This window comes from Pelodiscus sinensis, chromosome 1 (genome assembly GCF_049634645.1).
Source record: "Pelodiscus sinensis isolate JC-2024 chromosome 1, ASM4963464v1, whole genome shotgun sequence".
Taxonomy (NCBI): Eukaryota; Metazoa; Chordata; order Testudines; family Trionychidae; genus Pelodiscus; species Pelodiscus sinensis.
The window spans coordinates 114,747,365-114,756,808 of NC_134711.1; positions in this window are offsets into that span (position 1 = coordinate 114,747,365).

The window sequence follows — 9,444 nt, forward strand, 5'->3', positions numbered from 1 at the left end:
CAGGTTAAATGTTGCACGCACACTTGCAATTTTTTTTTAGCAGAGGTGAGTTAAGATCAAAGGTTGTTTGACATCAGAGCAGAAATTACAGAAGTGGGAAAAAATGGGTTCAAGGGTCAAGACTAAAATGCCTCGGATTGCTCACTAAATCCAATCTGCCTGTTCGGTGAGGCCAGGTCTACACTGCACCCAGAAGGTTAGCTTAATGTACGCAACGTAGTATATAAATAATATAGCTGGAGTTGATGTACCTTAAGCCGAGCTTGGTGCTATCTCCACAGTGCGAGGTAGGATGGAAGAAATGTTCCTGTCAACTTCCCTTACCTGGCACCATTGGAAGCACCGTTAGCATTTGAGTGAGCAAGTCTTTAATAGGCCCGCTAAATTGAACACCGGAAGATCAATTGCTAGAGCATCGATTTTTCTGGTAAGTGAAGACATAAGCTAAGTCAATTAAGCATCAGCTGTGATGGATTGTTATGGATTACACTGCTGCTGCATATGATTGAGCTGTGTCTGAGAAGTGTGTTTGAGAATGTGGATGTGCAGATTTTAGGCTAATGGTTACATCGGGGTCTCTGTTTAGAGAGGAGATGATTCAGAGAACTATAAGCAGCAGAAAATTGTCTTGTAATGTGGAAGGAGAAACACCAGAACGATATTTAAAACATCATAAAATTGTATTAATGAATGCCCTTAGAGATGTCTGTATTAAGAAGGCTATTGCTGAGGTGGTAGCTGAATGTGAACAAAGCTTCTTCATGGGAGAATAAACTGTCACTATGGCCTCAACTCGGAAATCATTGAAATCTGTTTTCAAATACAGTGCTCTATTCATGACAGCATTTAAGCACACACTCAGATCCAATTAAAGTCCGTGGGAGTGGAAGTTCTGCACTCAGTTAAGGTCCATTGACGTGTGTGACCAGTGTGTGTACTCCCTTGCCACCATGAGTGGGTATGGTTTCTTGGATTGGCCCTTGAGTCCCATTTGATGTCAATTAATGGAATACAGTTGGCATTTGAGGTCCAAAATTCAGATTTTGAATAAAAAAGGGAACAAGATATAAAACCTCTACTAAAAAGAAACCGTTCTTTGAGTGCTCACTCATATAAATTCCAGTTAGGTTTGCATGTGTCGCATGCATGTTTGTTGGAAAGTTTTAACCCATCGGGTTGGCTGTGGAGCCCCCCCCCCCCCCCCCCCTCCAGAGTGACACTGATCTGGTACTCCATATATGACCCTGCCAATCCGACCACTTCTCAGTTTCTTCTTACCGGTAGTGACAGTTGTTGGAACTGTTCCACTTGTCCCTAGCATTTCTGTAGGTAGCCAACTGCTAACAATGAGAAGAATCAAACAAGCTATTTGTTGTAATCTAGTTAGGCTAGTAGCTTGTACATGGGGGGGTTCCCCCCACATTCCTTCCGCATTTCCTCCAGGACTTGGGGTATGCCCAAGTTCCAAGGCTTGAAGCCATGCAGTTCTTGTGTTAAGCCTATGCCCAATGGTGACCCCCACAGCTTGTGTCTTCAGGGCCTGTGGGAGACCCACCAGTTGGATAAGTGCAGGATTTGTAAGTCTTTCAAACCACATATCAGAAAGGATTGAGACTTTTGTGTCAAACTCCTCCTGGAGTTAGCCTTTCAGCCCCAGCAAGATCTGGCACCAAGTGCATCAGTCCCCAGCGCCCCTCTGGTGGTCCTGGCATCAGCGCAAAAAAAGGATTCAGTGCGGTAGCCCGGGCACTGCCACATTCCCTGAGTGCCCGGGCTACCGCACTGAATGCTTACGCTTTCTGTGACCCACCACCGCTCCCACTCTCTGGCTGGACTCAGCAAGCCAATCGGGATTCTCCGGCACTGACTGTACTGCTGTTCTCAGCCTCCAGCACTGCATGAAAGAACCAACATGGCACCAGTACCTCTCAAGAGTCAAGCCTGTAGCGTTGGATACTCTGAGACTCCAGACGGAGGAGATGGTCGTTCTCTCCACTCTAGACACAGTAGAGGCCACCAGAGGTCTTAGTGAGATGATGGTCCAAAGTTTGCCAGCTGTTGCCGACAAGCTGCTTCCTCTCCAACAGACCTTGTAGAAAGGCAAGATGGTGTTGCTGGACCTGCCCTTCCTGTCTGTAGGCTGGAGGTGCAGCTCTGATTCCTGGCACTGCTCACATGGGTGCTGCTAATTTGATTCATGCTATTGGTTGGGCCTTCCGAGCTGCTCCTGTTCAAGGAACCCTTCCCCCCCCCCCCCACCACACACTCGCTACTAATCTAACTAGACTACCACAAACAGCTAACTACTAACAACAAGAAGTGAACAACCTATTTACAGAAGCACTAAGGTCACATAGGCCACTTGCAAAGCAAGAGAGCCAGAGTTCCAACAACTGTCAATGGTGGTTAGAAGGAACATCAGGGCAGTCATGTCGACAGGGTCATACATAGAGCACCACACCAGCGCCACTCCAGGGGTTCCACAGCCATCCCAATGGTTAGCCTCTAGGGTAAAGCTTTCTGACAATCATGCAAATGGCATGTACACATCTACTTGGAATAGATATGAGCAACATATCGCGAAGATTAACAATTACAAAGGAGAATATCCATTTTTTTCATGTAATGAATAAAATGTAACTTTTTTTTTAAGATTTAGCACCAATTACACTAGCATGATAGTACTTGAGAACCAGAAAGTGAAACTGTGTATTCTTCCTTCACTCTTCAGGCAAGCAAAAATCTGTCTGCGTGCTCATGCGTGCATTTCAGTAACATTTTAAATTTAAAAAAAAAAGCAGTCTAAGATTTGGGGGACTTTTTTTGTTGTGATCAATCAACTATAGATATTTATTATAATTATAAGAATCCCCTATATTTAAATGAAAAATGCTGAAAATGTAACTTCACAAAACAAATGGCTCATGGGTTGCCTGTTTCTTCTCTAACAATGGTGAATCATTTGTATGGCTCCCACAGTTTCACTGTTTTGGAAGGAGACAATCCTAGGAAGGGCAGAAGCTGTGTTTACATCTTCCTGCCTTCAGTATCACTAGTGGTATGGGCAGGCTTTGTCAAAGAATGACCGAGGCCCAGGCCACTTTGAGTTTGGAGGCCTCAGCCCCAGCTCCCTAACATATCTAACTTCTCATCCACAGGATCATATTAAAACCAAAAGAATAAATAAATGTCTCAAGTGTTCATTTTCATATATTAACAATTAAGTCGTCATACCAATAGCATGTATATAAAAAGCATGTAACTTTGATTGTGAGTTTCCACTGCAAGCAAAACTTTTTGCTTGTCTGGCTTTGTTGTGTGCAAGCATGTTTATAATTGAAGAAAAATCTAATGTATGTGCAACATCACTGTTAATGTTAAGCATTTCAAGCCCATTCAAACATTCTTGTCCCATTGTAGAGCAATGATAGTTCTTTACTTTTAACACGTTGAATGTGCATTCACCTGGAGCTACTGATGCAGGGAGACTGTCAAAAATAGGTAATGCAATCGTGATATTAGGAAATACAGTCAACAGGCTAAGAGACTATTTCTTGAAGCAGTTCTTTTGGCTTGCAGTCCAATTTCAAGTTGGTGGAATGTCTGCATTTCAGGAAGACAATCTCATCACAGAGATCTTTTGAAATGTCATTGTTGTACCTTTGTTAAAACTATTTAGCTGCTGAATATAGATCTTTATAACTTAGTTCTCTGAACTCCCAAAGGAATCCAAAAAGGATACAAATTTGTCGCAGTGACTCAAATCGATATGTAAGACAAGATTTGATGGAGTTAATAGTAACCAAAAGAGCTTGACTTGATAGTGCCTTTCTGCATCAGATTGAGATGTTAGGCTGCGATTAGTAGAAAACTCAGATGAAAGTCAATTACCCGTGCTACTGATTTGGACTCAGAAAGGAATGTGTCCCATTGATCACAAATCTTTTGACGATCTTTAAGTCGTTCAACATTATCCGTCTCGCCATCTAATGTAGCATTGTTTGCTTCAATTACAAGATTAGTTTTGCAGATCACTTTTAGCAGTTTCATCCACATGGGCAACATCAAAATGCATTCAAATTTGGATTCGTACTTCTGAATTGACTTACACTCAGTGTGAGCCGTGCTCTGAGAGTAAAAGATTCAAGCTCACTGAAAGCTTTTCTCACAGAATCCAAATGCTGTGCAACTGATTTAATGTCATCAATTTGTGCTGACCATCTCGTTGTTGACATTCCGTGAAGGGAAACAGGTAGATGCTGCTTCAGAATTTCCCACTTTTGAGGATTGCTACTGAAGAGATTGTACAATTACTAGATTGTACCTAAGTATGTGATTGCTTTCTTGCATGATTCAGTGCAATCAACGCGGACAAGATCTGGTGTGTGGTTGCCACAACTGGAGAAAATACAGTTTGGATTTTGCTACAGGACTGCTTGTACTCAGTTGTACTTCCCAGCCATATTGGATCCATTGACATAGGCTTGGCCAATGCAGACTTGAAAATTTAATTTGAAGCCTTCCAGAATTTCTAATACACAATCGGCGATTTCTTTTCCCTTTTTTGTGAAATTATCAAACATTGAATTGTTCTTGCATCGAAACCTTTGAAGGTCATAGTCTGTTCTTTATGAGAACAGTCTGGAGTTGCATCAGTAATAATTGAAAAGTACTTTGCATGTTGTGTATCTTCAATAATTGTTCTTTGTACAAATGTCCCACACAGCTGAATGAATTCATTTTGTATTATGGTAGATAATGGACTTGCATGCATCTTCTGCCCTCTTGTGATTCATGAACATGATAAAAGTGGGTCATACTTGCTAAGATGCTCAAGTATACCAAGAAAGTTTCTGTTTGTACCGTCACCGATATGTTCAGTGCAACCAAACAAAGCCAATCCCAGTTCAGAAAGAAAAAAGAATGACATTCAGTATGTGCTCAAAGAGTTTTTTCTAATGATCAGTTTGCGTTTTTCACTCTGGAGTAACTTTTTTTCAGTTGAACTGTCAGCTGCTCTACTAGTTGATTTCCATGTAACATAATTATCTTTGTGATACTGAAATTTCATGTGCAGGTATTCGGTCTTTCAACTTCCTCCAATCTTTACTAGATCAGACAGTACTGATGCATTTGAAATGAAACAGAGTGCATGGTACAGAGCCATGCTGCAGCAGAGCCAGTCTCTTGTGTAGATCTCTCCATTTGGAAGAGGTTTTGTTAGCAGATCAGTGGGCAAAGCATGATTTACAGCATCTTTTGGTGTATTACTTGGAATCTGAAAACAACTAACTTTGAGAAACAATTGCATTTGAGCAACATTATTCTTATCAAGACGACCAGTGTTAGGTTCTGATGCCACTGTTGTTACACTGTGTCCTGTGCTGGTCATAAGTTCTTGCTCTTGTTGCTCAGCATCTCCGAGGTTCTCAATTTCTGCCTGCACAGTTTCTAAATCGAGCGTAGGTTCTGCATCACTACTATTGGCATTTCTGTATCTTGATTAACGACCTCATTTTGAGGCAGTGGCATTGAAATGTCAGTGTGGATATAAACATTTCATCATCAGAACTGGAAGGGTCACTGTCTAAAGGCTGAGGAGACTTTTCAACAAGAAATGATGTTACTGACTATAAGCTCTTAACAGCTGCTATACTCTGTTGCTTTCGCTGTTTCTTGCACCACATCAAAATTTGGGGCCCCTTTGTCTTCTGAAGCCCAGGCCAAATGGTTGTCCTGGCCCCCCTCTGATAGGGTCTGTGTATGGGCAGTTTTAAGTTCTAGTCAAAGTACCTTAGAGGGCCCAGATAAGAGGGCTGCTCTGGGGATGTAATAGATCAGCACATTCCCAGCTCCTGGAACATCCTGTTCCCAACCAGTACAATATTGTTTCAGGGTTGTGCTGTTCCCTTGGTGACCTCATCTTTAGTCACTTTCCATCTCTGCAATCTGCCTCCCCAGTAGAATTCCAATCCCAGGGACTGTGGCTAGAATTTATGGTGGTAGAAACCTCTGCAGAACATGAGGTAAATAAGTGATAAATCTTTGAAGATTCATTTCTGGTGCAAGGTTGAGATTTTCTAATGCAACGTTTTGTGATATCATTACAGGAAGAGCTGTAAGCCCAAGCACAGAGTATTTTAGGAATGTATGGGAGTGGGTTATTCCCATTTTAAGAGAGCATTTGGGCAGGATGACAGATTACTGATCCTGTCTGGGCCTTAAGAAGGTTGTCAAAGAGACTGGAGTTTCCTGCCTGGTATGTGTGCTTGAGGAAAGGATTAAGAGACACATCTGCAATTCTAAGAGACAGCTGTGAGCTATAAAGACCAGGGAGAGGGAGACAACTGCTGGGTTTACACAACCAGTCCCAATCACAAGTGCATGAAATAACTTTGCAATGAGGTGTTAGTACAGAGTCAGGTGAATACGTAGAGGGAAGAAGGCTGTGCTGTAGACATACTCTCTGCAATGACTTTTGAACACACAGAGGAAAAGCAGTAGAGAGTTCAGGCCCAGAGACAAACTTTGCTTGTTTGTTTAGGGCCCGAGTTTGGAACTCTGAGGGTGGACAGGAATGCTCCCTCTCTCCTCAGTGCTCTGTTATCGTTAGCAGCACAGACTAGTGCAAGAGTGGGAAAACTGTATGGGAGGCTGGCTTAGGACAGTGGATTGGGGTGCACAGAGAGAGATAAGGGCTCAGGTTGGGGAGGAAGGGTTTGGGGTGCATGAGGGTGCTCTGTGTTCAGATGAAGGTGTTCAGAGTCTGGGAGGGGGATCAGGGCTTGAGCTGGGGGAGAGTGAAAGACTCTAGGATGGGGTGGGGTGTGGGGTGCAAGAGGATGCTTTGGGCTGGGATCTAAAGGTTTGGAGGGCAAGAGGAGGATTAGGGCTGGGGTAGTGGGTTGAGGCACGGGGGAGGGGGGAAGGTAATAGGTGCAGGATCTGAAGTGGCTTCTGGAAGCAGTTGAACCATCTCTTCTCCCGCCCCCTTCTCTCTCCTCTTCCTCCGCCCCCCCCCCCCCCCCACACACACACACAGAGGCAGGGCCACGTGGTTCTGCATGCTGCCCTATCTGCAGCTCCCGTTGCTTGCAGTTCCCAGCCACTGGGAGCTATAGAACTGGTGCTTGAAGTGGGGACAGTATGCGGAGGCCTTTGGCTGCCTCTGCTTCTGGGAGCTGCATTGAGCTGTTGCACACATGGAGCAGAGCTCAAGGTCCTGTGGGTCCAGCGGGCCCAAATGCAGCCTGTTGTGTGCCCACCTCCTGTACTAGTGGAAACAATGGGGGGTTTTGCCTCCTTCTCTATAGTTTGACCCTAGCAAAGCTGAAAGCCTCCGATTTGGATTGGCAGTCTTGTTGGTGCACTCAGCAAATGAGACAAGGTCTGAGCGAACATGATTCTTCCTGGTCAGTGGTGAAGCACAAGGACAAGGCACTTCTGATGCTGTACACGTGCCTAAGATAAATAGGACTTAGGGTAGACTACTGTCAGCCCGGTTCCATTCAACAATGCTAAATTTACCAAGAAAAATAATTAAACCATAAAAAGAACCACACAGCAGCCTTCTATTTGAACACATTTCACGTGAGATGTTCCCCCAAAAGATACAGCTTCTGAAATACAGATTTGTAATCCCCAGCTAGCTGTTGGGACTGGTCATCAATCTTAAAATAAACTCTTCCGTTGTAGCACCTTTTCTCTCTGTCACTAGAACGGAGGGGAAAAAAAGTCTTGTAATCCTGTTAGTGTATAGGCATTTATGGGGGTTCCAATATATTGCTTGGTGTGAATCTTTTTGGGTAACAACAAAAACAAGTACTAAAATAAATCCCCTTGCTTAGACCCAAATGAAAAGTAATTGCTAGCCATTCAGCCAGCTTTTGGGCTGTATCACCTGTAGAAGGTTTGAATGCTATCTATAGAATGGTGTTTAATTGCTTTTGTTGAGTGTAATATACTTACCACTGAGTGTGTTCCCTATATTTGTAGCCTGTTAATGGAGGTTGGAGTCAAAACATCCCCTCATATGCTTGGACTCATAGAAGCGTTTGCTTGTCATCTTCTGAGACTGAAGAGCCAGCATGCCTTTTGACTCTAGCAAAGTTAAACAAGAAATTGAGCCGAGTCGGTGATTTTTCTTTCAACTCACAGGTGAGCAATTGGGGTAGGTGAGCAAAGCTGAGGGGGAAAACAACATGTTTTCTGTTTAAAAGAGAGAATGTTTACTTCATGAGGAAGAGAGGACTAGGACATTTAATGGAAAGATCCTTCCTTCTCTGGTGCTTCCTTGTTTAAAAAAAAACAAACAAACAAAAACCTGCAGCTGTCTTCTGGTCTAAAGCACAAGGGATGGAAGCTTTGCCCATACTGCCGTAATCTCTTTGGATGCTAGTGGGTATTCTGAAGAACACAATGAAAATGTCCCATAAACATTTTCACCAGGCACCCGGGCATACCTGAACATGGGCCATGCTTACAATGATGCAACATGTGCATGTGTGGACACGTTGCAAAGTGTACCTGAATAAGTAATCACATATGAACAAGCTCACTGTCACTTGATGTCCTTTCGTATTACCCAACTGCTTCACTTGTTTAGTGAAATGCAATCAAATTTAACTGATATAGCCGACAGCCTGGTGCAACTTGCATATAGTGCTTAAAGTGTGCCAGGTTGAAAGCAGTCTGAGACCTGGCCAATGAAATTTCTACAGCTGCAGAGATGTTGCTGAAGGGCTCAAGTTTCAGCTTCAGTGTTATTAGCTGCTTTCCCTGCCTCCTGGAGTGCAAGCATCCAGTCACAACTGCTTCATGGGCCAAGCTGAGCTTGCGCTCTCCTCCTTCTCTCAGGAGCCTAGTCTCACAGGTGGGAAGAGGAGAGAGTGCAAAGATCCCAGCACTCCCTCCTCTGCAGATCCTGAACCTGGTCTGTGTGCTGACCCTGCCCAGTGCCTCATTGATTTAATGGGACTTCACTGAGGCACAGGGGATTCACCTGAGCCTTAGGTTGTGAAATCTTTGGGGCAGGGACACCACAATATACACAAGCTAAAATTTTCAACCAGTCACTTATTTTTGTACCTAAATGTTTGCATTCAGTTTGAAGGTATTGGTCTTACCACCTTTTGGGGACTAGATAAATAACAATAAGGTAAGTTGCCATTAAAGTAATACTTTAGACTCTAGAATTAAGGCTGCCTTGGGTAAGGAAGAGCCTTAATCCGTTTGCCTTTAGTTTTAAACAAGGCTTTGTACTTTTACATTTGAGTTAATGGACAGCAGGGACACTGCATTCTGTGTGTTCATGTCATGAACATTCTGTCCCAGAGCATAGAAAATGTGTCAATTGCACTTACAACAATGTTTATTGCACAGCAGATGCGCGCACAGGCTGCAGTTGAAATCCAAAGCGTGTAATTGTCCGTTGCCTTGCAGCTG